The sequence below is a fragment of the Hetaerina americana genome, unplaced genomic scaffold (genome assembly GCF_022747635.1).
Source record: "Hetaerina americana unplaced genomic scaffold, ioHetAmer1.1.p SCAF_72, whole genome shotgun sequence".
In the NCBI taxonomy this organism is placed as follows: Eukaryota; Metazoa; Arthropoda; class Insecta; order Odonata; family Calopterygidae; genus Hetaerina; species Hetaerina americana.
In genome coordinates this window covers 708099-725977 of record NW_027287339.1, presented here as the reverse complement: position 1 = coordinate 725977, position 17879 = coordinate 708099, and positions in this window count along the sequence as shown.

The following is a 17879-nucleotide window of genomic DNA, read 5'->3' as shown; positions in this document are numbered from 1 at the left end:
TTTAGATAGTGCTGAAAGAAGGTCAGTGATATAAATCAAGACTAGCTGTGATCCCAAAAAATTGACCCCTTTGGCACACCTTTGGTTTTCTATTCCACCCCCATTTTGTTGATTGTGTATATCATTCCCTCCCTCCCTTGGGTAAGGAGCTCCCTTGAGGTAAGGTATGTGCTTTGAATAAAATTGAATAGTGCACCCATTCTATGAGACTGGTATTTAATTCTCTTCTACCAGCTTCTGATGCATTTAATGATCACAGAGTACCTATCAGTTGAGACCCTCCAGCATCTTTCTTCATCCAATTAAGATTGCAGATTTACTTCTCAAATATTAAAAAAAACTAAAAATAGTCTTATGCAATGTATGCATAGCAAATAAATAATTCAGTAAAGAAAAAAAGAGTAGACTGCTGCAGGGGCTATATGAATAGGATGTTATAAAATATAGTTTGAATGAGATGAGCACCATCTTTGTAAAATATATCTTCCCATAAATGTAATATGCAGATCAATCGATGACTTTCCAATGAGAGAAGAGAATGAAGATGATGAAAACATAGGTGTACATCAACCTTATTTAAGAAAATAAAGGTTGATCATGTGGAAAAAATGGGTCATCATGCAAAGAAAGCTTTCCTAAACCAAAATAAAACAACTATTTTTTCAGGTGCCTTCTTATTTTGAAGCAAGAAAAAAATGAAATGCCATTTCATTTGATCCTCCATTTTTCCTCTGGGAGAATCTAGATCATGCAATGCTTTCCTATCATGCACCATCCTTCAATTTCTCTAAAATCTGGTATGTACTAGGATTTGCCATAAAAATACATGAAATTAAGCAAGGAATACAGTAATGAAATAAAAGCTAGTATGGTTGCGATTATTTTATGTTGATGCCTGTATGATTTTATGATGATACATTACTTATTCTTAAAGTCAATCTATGGAAAAAGTCCAAAGTATATTTTTGAGAACATTTTAGAGTTAACTTTCATTTTTCCAATCCTAGGACAGAAGCAAAATAGTGGCATATTTTAGTGGGTTCCCAGCATTTTTCCACAAGATGGAGAAGGGAGATATGTTCTTCACCATTTAATACCCTGGTCAAGATCCTGTGATAAACTAGGGTTCCCCTCACAAGAGAAGGAAAAACATATTTTTAGAGTGACATGGAAGTAAATACATTAAACATCCAGTACAAGAGTTTTTATGGTACCCAGTTCAAAGGAAAGGAAATGCGTACTGATAGAAAAAAAAGGGTGGAGGGAGGTTAAAATTTTTACCAAGGCAGTAATATGACTGGATACAGGCTGGGTAGGGCTTCGACATTATCTTCCTGGGATATTAATTAATGTATTTATTAAAATTTATACCACTATTGTAATTGCACCTTATATTTATAATTTATCCATGGGTAAGTACTTTTTTCATCTCTGCCACATACATAAATGACTCCTCTCTCTGAGACTGCTAATATTCCTGTTCTTGAGTCTCTTTGGCTGTATTCACCCACATTTTTCTCAGTTCATCCTTTTCTCTCAGACACACTCTTCTCTTGTACATCTGTCTGGTGATAGAACTGTCATCCATTCTCTCAACGTGACCAGACCAACACACTTAATGTGGCTGTAGTACACTTCTTTTATACATGCCCTTCACTGGAACATCCAATCCCCATTTTTTCATGACCCACTAATTCCTCAAAGTACCTTTGCCAGAACGGGATGCTGTTAAGTATTGGTCAAAACTTATTTCGTCAAATGTTGCTCAATGAAAATCTTAATAAATGACAGTGAAGGATTGTAAATGGGACACATAGGGTGCATTCATAAGTCACACATATCGCAAACGTGTCAGCGTATTAAGGACATATATAGCCAATATATAGGTTCCATTATTATCAAGACATGTATAGAACAATATTCACCGATCCTAGAATGTATGCTCAATTGAAAAAATAAAAAAAATATGTGAATAAATTTCTATTGCTTTAATATGCTTGATAATTTGCTAAAATCTTAACTGTTATATTTTTCGATAATTACGAAGGATGTCACGCAATAATCATTGCGTGAAGCCAAAGTGTACACTCTCGGATAACTGCAAATTCCAAGGAAGCAAGTGGTTTCATACTCGCGCGTCAAACAAGGTAACGCAGTGGCGCACTCTGGCGTATTATCAACATGCCAAAATATACTCTTTATTAATTACTTATTGTCGGACACTTATGTTCTCATGCACATACACTCTAGTATTAATGTTAAAAATCTAATGTCACATAATTATAACGCTGACAGATTTATCTTTCTCTTGGGGCAATAGATTGCCAACTCCCCCCAGAAACTATTACCAACCCGCCAAAATATGCCATTGGCTGTTACAAGGTGCGCTATTGTGCGCACCGTTGTTACAGCCACACCAGCGCTACTATGCGGAAGATGATAGAACTGTGCCATAAAGGAGGCAGTTTGAATAGCAGTTTAGGTACTTAAAACATATTAATATTAACTTAAGAGCTACAAACCTTCCTTCGGGCATGTACGCAAATGGAAATATCATATTTTAACTTAAAATGAACGCAGCCTTTGCCCCGCAATCTTTGATCGTTTGGCTTGAAATACAAATCGCGAATTTTGGAGTCGGCCAACAATGGACAAATTTAAGAATCTGATAGAAAGAAATTAAGAATAATATCATTTCTCATCTGCAATGTTTTTCATTAAATCATGATTACCAAAAATATTTGAATTCATTTACAGGCATGAGCCGCCGAGAAACCCGGCGCGTCCGTTGTCTCTCCACCCTTTCTGTGAACATATTATCCCAACCAAATCACCCATTTTTAAAATATAAAATACGTAATGTTAAATGACCATGAATATGATATGTTCGCGTACCCACCTATCCACAAATGAACTTACAATAATAATAACTACAATAATAATTACTCCAACCATGAAGTAAGTAAGTGAATTTGCCGTTGTATGAAACCAATAAGTCGGCTAGATCGAGAAGAATAAAGCATGAATATATAATCAAAAAATTATAGTTTCATTTCACACCCTGAATTCCTGTGGACTAGAAGGTACCATATTGTAGTGTCTTCATGCCCATAATGTGAAGTTTTAGGGAACCTATTTATATCGGCTGTATTTGTAGACCCTCAAACTACATTGTATTTACTTACTTTTTCATCAGAAAGGCTCCAGTTTCTAATTCGAAAATCTGCGGTACTCAGCTGGATGTTACCCTTACATTGTATTTCACAAACCGCTATTTCAATAACAAGGTACGCAGCAGAGTATTATTTATTTTCTCCAATATAAAAAATCGATCGAGAAGAAGTGCACATGTTCTCAGGTTACTTTGTTAACTGAAATATGCAATAGACTGCAGGAACAGTTTATGCAAATCTTTATTGTGGTATTTACGACGGTTGTTATTTAAAGGAAATGTGACCTAATTTGTCATGCACCACCACGACTGATACATTCATTCCAATTATGAATTTTATGGTTATGAAGTTCCAAGTCTTGGGAAATGGTTTGAAATGTTATATTTTTCAATGTGCAAATATGAAAGAGAAATACACTAGATGTTCGCGAATATAATTCAAATTGGTGTATTTTACCTCACAAAGGCTTCCAAGGAGCCTAAAGTTCATTGCCATCGGCAAAAAATGGGAAAGAAGGCGTAAACTTCAGGGTGCGGCAACATAACTTCCTTTTTTATAAAGCGATACCCCTTTAAAAGGGAAGTTATATTGTCGCACCCTGTAATGACTTTGAGCATTAACCTACAAATATTATCCCACTTAAGGTTTGGAATTGGTCCATGGTCTGTTAGGGTTTGTGAAAACATCCGTGAGCAACTGCCTCTGAAGTCCCATCCGCTACAAATGTTGCTAAAATTTAGGCTCACGTGACTCGATTGCCGAGAGCCACATATAATTGGTTACGTGTAAAAATGTGTATTTATAACGTAATTCTGTAGTTTAAGTGACTTTTCGGATCAGTTTTAGAGTGAATATTTTATAAACCATTTCGCACTGGAAGGCTTACGGATATCATGACCGCTGTAAATGTTCGCGAATTTGGAATCACAAAGCTCTATTATGGAAGGAGACAAAATCCATGAGAAATCATCAAGAATGCTTTATCGTTGACATAATTTTTGGTAAATACTGTAACTGTTAAATAAATATTTTACTGTAAAATAAATATCAGTTAATGACCGCCGTGTATGGTAGGCACAAACTTTAACTAATTACAGGTTTTTGATAAAGAGTGGATTATTTCCATTTATTTTTAAGCTTTCACGAAAATTGTTGGACTGGCTTGTATTAAATTTCTAATAAAAACACAATTTTCGTCACTCATATCTCTTAATAATATATATTTTATAGTTATTTGGCTCTTGCGTTATTAAACTACGTCGGTACAGCCGTAATCCTCTGCTAATGCTTTCGTTGGCTTACAATTTATGGACGATTTAAATAGATCTTGCATATCTGTGCCCCTTATTTTTGTGATGATAGGCAACATTTGTGGTAGCTCGTTGGTGCTCGATCCATCGAAGAATAATTGTTCCTCCATGCTCGATCCATGTTAATGGCAAGACCGGCATGTGGTGGATTAAATTATTTGAGTTGGCGTGTTGTTGAGTTAGCATGTCTGGAGAATTTGACTTTTTGGATGACTTTTTTTTTGAATTATCCGGAAAACCAGCGGTGAGTAATATTTGTCTCTGGGATCCTTCAACTAACTTCAAAGTTTTTGCGTACTTTGAATCACTCATAAGCTCTTGTTTTCTTCTAGGAAACGCAATTCTCTGCGTGTGAGTCTAATAAATATGTAGATTCTACGAAAAATTCAAGTATAAAATCCGAGTAAGTATTGTTCTTGGTGGTGCACTTTTCATATATATGGGCCTTCTACTTAATTTTATGTTTTGCTTCATCTTCAAGGTTGGAAGAAACGTTGAGGAAGGATAATGCCAAGTTACGTAGTCGTCTTAGGGCTTACTCCAAATCTCTCAATGAGCAGGGAACACGCCTGACGCAGCTATTGACAGAAAAACTGTCTATGAGAGAGGTAGTTTTGAATTTTGTAAGAATGATATCTTTCTCATTCATTAAACTCCCATTCAATTACCAATTTCATCTTACAGGAGCAAGAAAAAATTCAAGATTGTAAGAAAAAACTTGAGGAAGCCAATCTGTATATACAAGCAACAGATCAGCTCAATAAACAGCTACACGAATTGGCAAAAACATACGCAAATGAAAAACAAGAATTAAATAAAAAAATCATTACGCTCCAGAGTAAGTATGGAAAATTCTTATTAATTTCCTCAATGCGAACCCAATGCAAGTTACCCTGAAACTGACTTTGAATGTTAAGTGAGAGTTAACAAAATGTTTGTATACCAACCGGCAATTGTCTGTCCCGGCGAAGTTGAGTACTTATGTTTTAAGGAGTATTCGCATTGTTTTCTCAAATTGACGGTTGATGAATTACTGTTGTTGGTAATGCAGATTGGTGTTAGCTTGATTCTGAAAATATTCTATTTTTCGTTAGATAGTTGTCAATGTGTAGCAACTTTCTATTTTTTTATTTTCATTTTGAGTTCCTATGCAAAGAGTCTGGGATAATATGTTCTTTGCTTAATTATTACCGTCATGCATCTACTTCCATTAATTCTGCTTGAAAATTGACAAGTTTATTTCACATGAACAACTTTGTATAAAATGTGTTGCTGAGTACTTCAGTGTCATCGCGACTATGCTGCCAGTAAAACGCATAATGATTGCTTTCTTTGCGGATGAACACTCCAGAAGCATTTTATTTGATTTCATGCATTGCATGTTTGATGGAAAATGGCTCAATGGTTCTCATGAACATCCTTCCATTATGCCATAATTTTTTAATTAAGTCATGTTGTTCCCTGATTTAATTGGAGCCAGCTTGTCATCTGCACGCCTTTCCTTTTCATAAAAAAATCAATTATCATGTTTCAGAGAAAGTGAAGAAGCTCAAAAAGGAAATAAATGGAGCACATCAACGAAACCTTCAAGAGAAGAAAAGAAAACTGAAGCAATTGAGGATACTCGTCGAACTGTCGGAGATCTTACTCGCTGTTGGTAAGTTTCAAGTTTTTGAAGTTGTTGTGACTTCTTTTGAAAACCTCTTAGGGGTCAGTTACGAATTTGCGTATGTTAACCAAGTAACATTTTCTTTGTAGAAATGAATTGGTAAAAATTTAGCTTTGATATTACCATTGAGATAATGACATTAAATTTTGTTATATGTATTTGTTGTCCATTTGAATGCTTAAGCATTCAGATTTTTGTTTTTTTACCTCTACTTAAAATATTTTTTTAAATTATCCATGCCTGGGTATAGAACATCAAATTGCCCAATTACTGGAAAATGGAGCATGTCCATCAGTTACAATTCCATTTTCAGTTCAAAATTGAGTAAATTTTCAAGGGACTTTTTGAGAACTGGTTGGAACCCTAATTTGGAATGGGAAACTTCAGTGTTCAAAAGTCTAGTCCCTCTCAAATAGAATGATTGTATGAATTTTTGTTAAATTTCAAATAATACATGATCACAACAAATAATGCATTTAATTCCAATGCAGTATATTCCAAGGAGAGCAAATATGATTTAGAGAACTAATGAATTTAGTGTGTTATTACCTCCATTTTCTCTGACTGGCTTAGATGCCTATACAATGTGATAACTTCATTCTATAGTGGTTTTATTACTTCTATGGTTGATATGCATCTTTTTACAATGGTAGTTATTTTTTTATTACCCAAACACTTTGGATTTCGATTCAACCCTTGTTATGTATTCCATGCCACCAAACCATTAACAAGTTCAATCAATTTTTTTTCAAGGTTTATTGCCTGTCAAATACAAGCGGGTGCATGATGGCTGGAAATTTGAAGTTAGTCAGAATGAAGAGGACGATGAGGAAGGTGATAATGATGTGGAAGAAGCGGCTGAAAAAGAAGAAGGTATGTCATTTTAATGCTTAAATTGCATGTCCCAGATCTGCCCTTGGACAAATGACTCATTTGGGCGTATAAACTAAAAGTTTTTACATTTTTCTGCATGATTTTTTAATGGATAAATTATTTCCCGATCCAAAGTACATTTCTCTGCAGACTATAAATAATCTCGGTAATTTACCTCAGTTTGAGATTGTGATTATTTTCTCATCTGTTCTCATCTTCTTATGACTGATCAGAATGGCTTCATGTCAACTGTTTCCTAATAATTGCTGAAAATCTGCTGGCCAGAGAAATGAACCAAAAGTCTTATAAAATTGTCCCAATTCACTGTTAATACCAATCAGGCGCTAGTGATTGGTAAGCCGATCTGTTTCAGTTGGCAGTATCCCCTCTGATCTAGCCAAGGTGGCAGGGTGTTAATAATAGGTTTTACATTTCCTTGTTACTTATGGTAGGGGGGATCTCTTAGACTGTCTCCTTATATCAGGGTGCTTGGTGATCTGATAATTCAGGAAATGGCTGGAATTTTGTGTAAAATCTGTGACTTTTTTTGGAAGGGATATCACGAAACTAATTTATAAATTAATATTTTCAAATGGAAACAAAAAACGTGAAACATAATACTTTTTGAGGGATAATAATCTAGTGCAGCCCCTTTAACATAGATCCTCAACAGTGCCTCTGAAGGCAAATGGCAGAACATAAAAAATGTTGTGTTTTAAACCACTTGTCTGCTCCCAAATTTGTTACAGTGCATTCTTTAACTATGGATAAAAAGAGAGCTGAAGGAATCATGGAAGTAGATGTTGCATTTTTGCCATTCATATTGATTAATTTTCTGAAATTATTTTCATGAATGTGCAGCATGTTAGCAGTTCAGTTTGTTCGTTGGGAAAATCATATTCTCTTTGCCGGCAATTTTAGTTTTCTGATGTTTTCCTGCCACTGACTAGTTTCTTATTTCTGTCCAAACTTGTTGAATAACATTCAATTGAGGCATGTGAATATAAGGCAATACAAAAGTGTTATTAAAACAATACTATCATTAGATAACTCGGGTTTTTGCTGCCATTACAGTAGATGGTGAACCTACCATAAGAATAGTACTTGATTATCTTTTCATCTTACCAGCAAAGAGATTTGATGTGGGGAGATTAAAAGTGCTTATCCAAGAAAACGTTTCTATTTCTTTTACTGTTCTAGCGAGTGCCAGTGACACTGACCTGGCGTTAGCAGCCAGAAACAAACACAAGCACGCACTCATAAGAAATGAGTCCATTCAATAGTCTGAGTTGGTTTTATTGCCACGTTATGGTAACAATCTGATGCTTAAGATATATTTCATGTGATATTGTAAATGGAAGCAAGGTTCCTCGCCCATTGACTGGATGATCCATTATTATTATTATTATTTGGTAGGCTGCAGTCTTAAGTTAGGTTTTGGATAGAGGCAGACTCTGATACCCCTAAATTTCTCAGCTTGCATAATGAAACAGACCCTGACATCCATACCTCATTGAACTGCTCTTCAATTCCGCATGCTTCCTTCCTCCCAGCATGCGACCAATATTCCTATCCTTTTCCAAATTTTCTCCCCTCTATCACACTCTTCAACATTCCACTCAAAATGCTCTGCATCCACATCACCTACCTTATTTGGATTTCTCCCAACAATCCTCTCCCCTACCTCACCATGTTTAGTAACTCTTTATTTGATAATTGTATGAAAAAATGAATTCTTCAATTGGCTGTTATCTTATCCTTTCATCGCAACAAAACAGTTGTCTTCATTATGTGATGTTTTCGAAATCCATAATAACAGTATGGGTAAAAGGAATTATTTAAAAAGGGTCCACAAAGAAAATAAATAAAGTAAATCAGAATACTTATTGTGTACCAATCTTTGCGTCTTCTTAGGAAAAAAGACACTAGGATCAAGGATGAAAGATACCCTTTTTTTCCTTTTTCCAATAAGGCATCAATGGAGAAAAGGGCTGGGAACTCAAGTTCATGTGGTACTATATGTCTGCCCAAACCTCCTGAGCCTTAGTGGTTCTTTTTTGGAAATTATGCTATGAAGAGTTAATTAGAATAGCTTGAAATTCTTTGCAGACTGTGAATTTTCACTTGATTATTACAGTCATATCTTAAACTATAGTGGAAAATAATTTTGCAATTGTTACTTTTATGCTTGATGTTATAGTGAAAATAGTGTGCGGATGCATACATTTTTCTTTTAGTTACATGTTATTTTGGAAAATTCAATTTGGATTTTGAAGTCTTTTTTGCCATTTCCTTTGCCTTGCAGAACATGCAGAATCATCTTCAGCTGCTCAGGTTGTCCAGATCAAGCTTCCTCAAATAGAGTTGTTGAAATCTGTCTCAAGTGGCCCCAAAGGGAAAGCTCCTGTGGATATGATGAGTGAAAGTGAATCTGAAGTCTCAGATTTAGAAGGGCACAAAGCCAGTTCACCTCCCTCCAAGAATCCACGCTACACCATTCCTATTGTTGATACTGTGAAAGCTTCATCCAATTGCCTTGTTAACTCCGCAGATGACATGCTCAGGGCTGGTAGGGATTTTGGGAGCACTGTTACTAGCTCTAACTCTACCTTGAGTCATGGAAACCAACTTGGGGCAGGAAGCAGCTTTGTTGGCAGCAAGAAATCTTCAGAAAGCAGGATTATTTCACCCCTTTTGCCCAACAAAAGTAGTTTTCCATCGAATGAGGTCAACGAGACTGACAAAGTTGGAGCCTTATTAGAAGAGGAGAATTGGCATTTGAATGATGATGAGTCTAATGGTGGTTCACTCAGTGATGTGGAGTTAGAGGTGAATAGGACAATTGACCGTATGAGGCCTATGGCTGAGAGTGGAAAACATGAACAGAGAGAGGAAAGTCTACATCAAACAGAAAAATCTCATGGTTTAAGCAAACATTTGGAAATATGTGCCATTTTGAAGGAAATGTGCTACAAACCTCCACTACTGTTGCAGCCATTTCCAGGAAGGGACTTGGTGCCTCATTCACTCCAGGACCTGTGCCCTAGTAAGTAATTTTTATATTATTAATAATTCATTATATAAATAACCCTTCAATGCTGTTTGTTTAGAGACAAATTTCAAGGTGCTGTCACCTTGGTTAAACAAATTTTGGGACCAGCATTTCCTTTATTCACTTGATGATGTTACTAAGGTTAATCTGCTAAAAGGTAGTCTAGCTTATTAAAACCTTTTATATATTTTCCTTAGATTTTTATTGTTATAGACGTACAGGGTGCGGCAACATAACTTCCTTTTTCAAACGCAAATACTTTCAAAAAAAGGAAGTTATTTTGCAGCACCTAGTATCCATTATGAATTACAGTAGCACTTAAGTCACAGAATTATTGCCAGAAAAATTGGAATTTTAGGGGACATTATATTACTAATATAAATGGTATTCTACAGATTAAGTTATGTTTTGAATGGACACAGCCTATACAATAAGACATCTCCTTGCCTCTTCTTACGAAATACAACATGACATTGGACTCTACAATAACCTCATTCAAAGTACCATTGCCATCAAAATGCCCTGTATCCATATTTCCTGCCTCCTTTGGATTTCTCGCATCAATCCCCTCACCTTACCCACCATGCCTAGTACCTCCTCATTTATTTTAATCTCTGTCCATTTTACCTTTTCAATTCTTCTCCACACCCACATTTCAAAAGCTTTCGATATATGCCTATTGTCTTGCTTCAAAGGCCATGTTTCCACCCTGTCCAATACCTCACTCAATATCAAAGGTTTTACTTTTAAAATTTAACTTTGCCTTCCTATTTCTCAAAAACTTCATAAACTTTTTTAAAAATTTATTCTCAATCTGATACCTATCATCCTGACTTTTCTATCATTTTCCTAACCCACTCACACTCAACTGTATGTTCTCCTCTCTATCACAGTCTTTGATATCCCATCATTAATCGAAATGCTCTGCATCCATCTTTCCTGAATCCATAGGATTTATTCCACCATCCCTTCTTGTAACCCACTGTGCCTAGTGCTTCCTCCTTAGTTTTCCTTTCTGTTTCCATTTCACCTTTTTCATCCTTATCCACATTTAAAAATGCACCAATCTAAATATATCATTTCAATGACCATATTTCCACTGTAGAAAAACCAGGTTCCATAGGAAAGTTTTAGAAAGCCTTTTCTTAACATTTTCACTTTAAGTCCCTGTCATCAAAACCTTCCTTAGGAAGGTTTTTGTTTACCCCAATTCTTCCTCTTATGTTTTCACTACTTTGACTGTTTTTGTCGAAAAAGCTTTTGAGATATGTAAACTGTTCCAATAGCTCAAGTTAATCAGCTCCTACTTTCAAGTAAATTCTTCATGCTTTATCCATAGGGTCGTGGATTCAGCTGCCTGTCTCTTGGGCAGCTGAATCCCTGACCATATGACCTGGTGGAAAACCCAAGAAGACTTCACTAGAGTCATGCCCCGGGAAAGCATAAAATCCTACATAGCTCCTTTTTTAAATATTTAACTTGGATTTTCTCTTTCTCAAAAACTGCATAACATTTACTCTCTGACTTTCCAATGCATTCAACAATGCCTGCAACCCCTTGGCTGACTGACTGCATAAAGCTTGATCATTCCCAAGCCTATATGATTTTATGAATTCTCAACCAACTTTCATTCTTACATGCCACATCCTCCAATGCCCCATAAATCATTTACTACATCATCATCAGGTGACAGTTAAACCTCAAGAATCCAGTATATATATGATTAAAAGCAAGTAAGGGGAGGGTGGAGGAAAAGAGGGGAAGAGGGGGGAAGGTGGAAGGCAGCATGGGTGACTAAGTGAGTGGGGGAGGGGAAAGGGTTGGGAAAGACAAGGTGCAAAGACCCTAGGAGTCCGAAGAGCACGTCGTGGCCGAATGGGGGGGTGTCTCGTTGAGGGTGTCCCACGGTGCGGTGCCATGCTCTTCGGGCCGCGGAGGAAGGGGACGAGATCGGGGGTTTTTCCCCCATGGTCGTGATCTGGGAGCAAGGTATCAATGCACAAAGAAGCACTGAGTTAAAGGGTAAAGATTGGGATCACTGTATAGTTTTAAGGAGGCGCCCTGGCGAGGTTTTAGGGAAAGGGTGTAGGAGGGAATGTTATCACTTGCCCATGTTGAATAGGGGGGGGGTGGTTTGTCCCGCAGCGGTGAACCTTCCCTCATCGTCCATGAGGAAAGAGGGTGGGGACTCGGGGTTTCCCACCTTATTCGGGAAAGCATGGTCTCCATGTGCACAGGGGGGTAGAGGAAGGAAATATCCAATGAGTAGGGGACAAGGGATCACTGGTCACATGTACGTCGTGGGAAGGTGATGGAGAGGAGGGGCGAGGGTGAAGATAAAAATTGGACTTTGTTGATCAGCTCCAAGTCCTTGCGATGTAAGATTTCAAGCTGTTCCATGGCATCCAGCTTCCTTCCTTTTTCCAAGTTGTGAAGCACTTTGAATTCAAAATTGCAGAAATGGTTGGAATCAAGTAGATGTTTGGCAAATAAAGAGTTGGTATGACCTGTAATGTAGCCTTTCCTATGTTCCCCGATACGTGTCGAAAAACTCCTGCCTGTCTGACCAATGTAAATGGCCCCACACTCACACCGAATTTCATATACACCACTTTTGGTTTTGCCGTCTATAGGATCTTTGTTTGAGCATAGGGCTTTGTATAGAGTATTGGGGGTATAAAAAGAAATGCGGAATTTGTCTTTGGGAAACCTGTTAGCGATTTTGTATGACACAGTTATGGAACGGAAGTTTGCACCATTTGCGCTCTGAGACAGTAGTGACTGCAAGGGAGATGTTTAATTTCAGGGCCTGTTCCTCAAGTTTTTTCTTCAGTAGATTATCTATTATGCGGACATGGTAACCGTTCTTAAAGGCTATGTGCTTGATCGTATTGAACTCTTGTTCAAAGTTGGATTTGGACAAGGGGATACTGATTAATCTGTGGATAATGGAATTGAAGCTGGCTAGTTTTTGGGTGAAGGGATGGCAGGCAGGAGGGTATCACTTGATCTGTATACGTGGGTTTCCAAAATATTGAAAAATGATGTGCGTTTCTTTTTATTTCAATTGTGAGATCCAGGAAATTGATTTTATGGTCCACTGCCAATTCCATGGTGAAAGTTATAGATGGGTGGATGGAGTTTATGAATTGTAAGAAAATATCTAGCTGTCTATCACTGCCTGTCCAGCAGCATAAGATATCATCCCCCTATCTAAACCAGTATAAAATGTTATTATTGAATTTATTTTCACTTAGGATCTTGTCCTCTAAATTATCCATAAAAACTTCTGCGAGGAGAGGGGAAAGAGGTGACCCCATAGCCAGACCATCCTTTTGTTTATAGTAGATGCCACAGAATAAAAAATAATTTTGGTCTACACAAATTTTGAGAAGTGAACTTAATTCATTAATGAGGTGTTTGTTCACATTGGCATTGATTAATATATTTTGAGCGTAAATTAATGTTTCATGCGTCGGAATGGAAGTAAAGAGACTACACATATCAAACGATACTAGCTTAGCGTTGGGCAGTAAGGTGAAGGGCAGAAGACGTTCAGTTAAGGAAATGGAGTTTTCTATTGAGAATCTGGGTTTGAAGCCTAAGAGTTCTCTCAGGCTCTCACAGGCTTCTCAGGCCTAAAAATTATGTATTTCTTGCAGTAGGGAAAGCCTTCTTTATATTACCATTGTTTATTTTGGTATGAAATATCTGTAAACGTGCACGAAAATCCACACAGTAGATGGTGAAAAGGATAGGTGACATTTGAAATGGTGACCTTTGAAATGCAAGAGGGGGTATTATTACCAAGGCCATTGGAGGAATCATTGGCATTAAAGTTATAAATTTAATACGCTAATGTAGCAGGGAAACTGAACTCAAACTGCAAAGCCCACTTACAGATATGATTATGTTTAGCATCATATATCTTCTGGAAATTAAAAGCTTTGTTTCCTTATAAATCCTTAATGTAGACCTGTATACGTGCATGAGGATATTGGTCGAGGTGCCAGAGGAATTTCCATCAAACATGTCACAGTGAAGTTCATCAAGAATATCTTCTGATTCATTGAAATCTTCAGTCTCAATAATCTTTAAACACTTCATCACTTTCTTTCAAAATCCTTGGTACCTTATCCTCTGTGTTGACTCTTCTTTTCATCATAGAACAAATGCAGTGAATGTACCTCTATGAAATGATATTGTGGGATCAAATACTAAGTGGTATTTATGTATTGGTTACAAAGGAGGAAGTTTTTAGTTCTAATGTTTAGGGTTAAAATTTGTGTATGAATTTTACTGAAAGCCTAATTTGTATACGCATAGATGGAGCAATAAACATGGAACACAAGGCAAGTAAGTCGTAACTGTTGGCACAATCATCATTGCTCAATTCCAATTTCAGCTCACTTATTCTCCTGCTCTTTGTTCATTCGACAAGGAAAAACTGATTGCATATATATGCTGCGAAGATTTCCCTTCATGGAAATGCAAATTGAATTCCTTGCTTAAAAAATATTACCTGCTTGATCAACAGCATGTCTAACCTCTTCAGGTTAAATTATAAGTGCCTGTGGAGGGTATGGCCTCCCACTAGGCTGAATAATATTTTGAAATAAATTTCTTGATTGAACAATTTAAATTTTTCCCATAAATAAAGCCAGAAAAATTTTGTTCAAGTACATAAAATATGAAAATGCTATATGTCTACAAAAATTTTAATATGAGGTGGCTTAGCTACCCTGTGCTGTTACAAGAGGGTTAATGTAATATGTTTGTCTCATGAAATTGACCAGCTGCTGAATCCTACTGGTACTTCTTCCCTCAGTCTTGCACAAAAGTGTGTATGTTTTCCTTCGCAAGAAAGATGCTTATTTTATATTAAATGAAACTCGAATGAAGTCTCCTCTTTCAAAGAACTAGAAAAAACCTGCTGAATGGCAAATGTTCTTACTACTATTGCCATTTTCATGATCTTGGGAAGACTCATTGGATCTAGGAGAAGTGGATCTGATTGGCTCCATTAGTGAGTGTTTTGTTCAAAACATCAGGGTGACCACCTCATCACCTATCTCATTTTGAGGGAAAACAGAGGTGGATACTTTTTCATAGACGTGTGCACTTTGACACACATGACTGAAAGTGTAGTGCAAAAGCTCTCTCAAAAAGAATTTCACTCCATGCCATATTGTCATTTTTGGCTCATCATCCATGGCTTTGTGTGCTTAGAAGTTCTGAAATTAACACTATATTTTACTGTTAATTTATTTTTTACTTTTCAGTACTTTTTTGAAGTTAAAAATATATGTACATGTTTTTCAAAAATGAAATTTTTCCCATAGCATCATAGAAGTTGGTTTCATCACAATTACCCAACTAATTCTTTTCATAGTTTCTTCAAGGTTGTTAAAATGCAATAACATGATTCCTTTATTTCTGTCTACTGTGACATATTTAATATTTTTGTCCCAATGGGTCTAGTTGTGGGTAAAATACTAGTAGGAGTGGCAGGCTTTTACTTTGTGGAAATTTACTAAGTTGTATAATTAAGTATGATTTTTCACACTGATTCCTTGTGTGCAATGCATTTCAGTCTGTATGTGTCGTCATCCAGTTTAGTACAGGATTTTAAAACTTATATTGTACCTGATGATGATGCATAAGCATTGAAACATGTACAGAAGATATCTCTTTGAAAAATTACAATGTATTATTTCACAATTTTGGGTAGATGGAAAAATTGTAGTCATGGCTCAGAGAGTTATTTACTCAGAAATGCTCACAACCAGTCCTCTCACCTCCCAGAATTCAGTGCATTTGTATCCTCGCATCTGTAAAAACCATTTATTGTTAGAGTTTCATAATTAATTTTGGTCTTAACCGTTTAGGGACTTCACATTTTTATACCACATCTTGATTTTTGTGTGCCATAGCTTTTTTCGTACATCATACTCCTTAAGCTTCATCTTTGAATTACAGTATGTATTAGTGTGAGTGGATATTCTAACAAAACTTTAACTAGCTTCCTCTCCATGTCTTAAGTTACCTCAATCATATAGAAATACTATCTAAGCCACTAAAATTTTATCGTAAAAAGCAAGGAATAAGACGTTCCTGTGGCATACTAAATAGAAATGGTGTTTTCTACAAAATAACATTATGATCCAATTGAATACCTGACATTTTCTGAGGGATTTTTTTATTGACATAATCAGAATTCTGCATCTGTGACTCACAAGTAAGCACATCTGAACTGACTCCATTGTCTGAGAGATTTACGAGGATATCATTCACTCCACTGAACATTATATAAGCAGAAAATTGGTGCCTTTGTTGTAGCACATTATAGCTTCATATGAAGAGTAACTTCAGAGATTCATATGACTTTGACCAACTCGTATGAATATCTGAAGTTGCGCTAATTGTCCTATGCATCCCTTTCTATGATAGTTACTATTTTTCATAGTGTTTTTGTATGCATTGACCAGTGATGTTCTACAACATATTTTCCTTAAAATATGTCCTCTCGTTTTAGTTTTAAGTATTTCTTATGTTCACTTTAGTAAGTGTAACATATTTGAAACTTATCAAATTAGACTGTGAACCTTTCTACACCATTGTAAGAAATTGTTTCCTTACCTAAAAAAAATTGATATCATTGAGTGTGCATAAAATTGGAATAAAATCGTAAATGGTTATCAGTTCTTGTCTAATTTGATACATATATACAAAATATAGTATGTGGTATTAATATTGCTGTCTTTTCAAACGTTTTTACTGTTTTATTGTATCAAGAATTGAAATTGTAACTTTCTAATTTTGCCCTTTTGTGAACACTTCCTTAGCGCAACCAGGGTTTCAGCAGGAAGTGTCTTCAGGTGACCTGGAGTTAGTTGCAGGAATTTAAATAAAAGTGTGGCATTACAAAGTTACTGTTTCAATTATTTATAATGAATTGATTGCATAAAGGCATGCCTGAAACTGCATATTATATAAGCTGGTTTTTCGATTAAGCAAATTTAGATAACCAATAATTAGTCATTACTGAACAGTCAGTAATTCAAGGATAAATGATTCATTTAATTTTTTTCGTTGAAATACAGTTAGTGATGTGATGACAATCATTAACTTCATGTAGGTGGTATTGTGCCCCCATATTTATTTCAGCCATATTTTTTTAGTTAAAGTTGCCTCTATTAATAAATTACAGTAAAATCCTTGCCCTAAAGTAAATCTATTACAAATTCTGCTTATCAATAATGGAATTTCACAACTAAGTTATGAATAATGGAGTAATATTTTTTGTGATTCATGAATGGCCTATCAAACATTGCCATTATCAAGTTAGTTTGTTTTATTAATCATGATCATGAAAATTTTGTTTTATTATTGCATATATAGCCAGCTAACGTTATGTGAGCATGTAGAAGTTGACGCTATCATATCCTTCATGTCTACTTCCCTCATCAATTCTCAAGGAAATTGATTATTTTCATGGTATATTAATTACTAGCAAAACCAACTAATATTGGGTGTCCAAAATTCCCTAATTCTCAAGTAACATCAGTGAGGACAGTAAAATGTTGAAATTCAGTCTGTATTGCTGTTGTGTAATGTCATCCCATGTTGTTTGTTTCAATTGACTCATATATAATCTACATTCTTTTCAGATAATCAAGTTGCTAAGAAATCATCAGAAAAGTTGGTGGAAGATGTGGCAATATCTAAGTCAGTCAGTCATACTGCAGACAAAAGGGTGACTGTAGTTCCAGCACCGTCTTGTGCTGGAGGTAATTCATCAT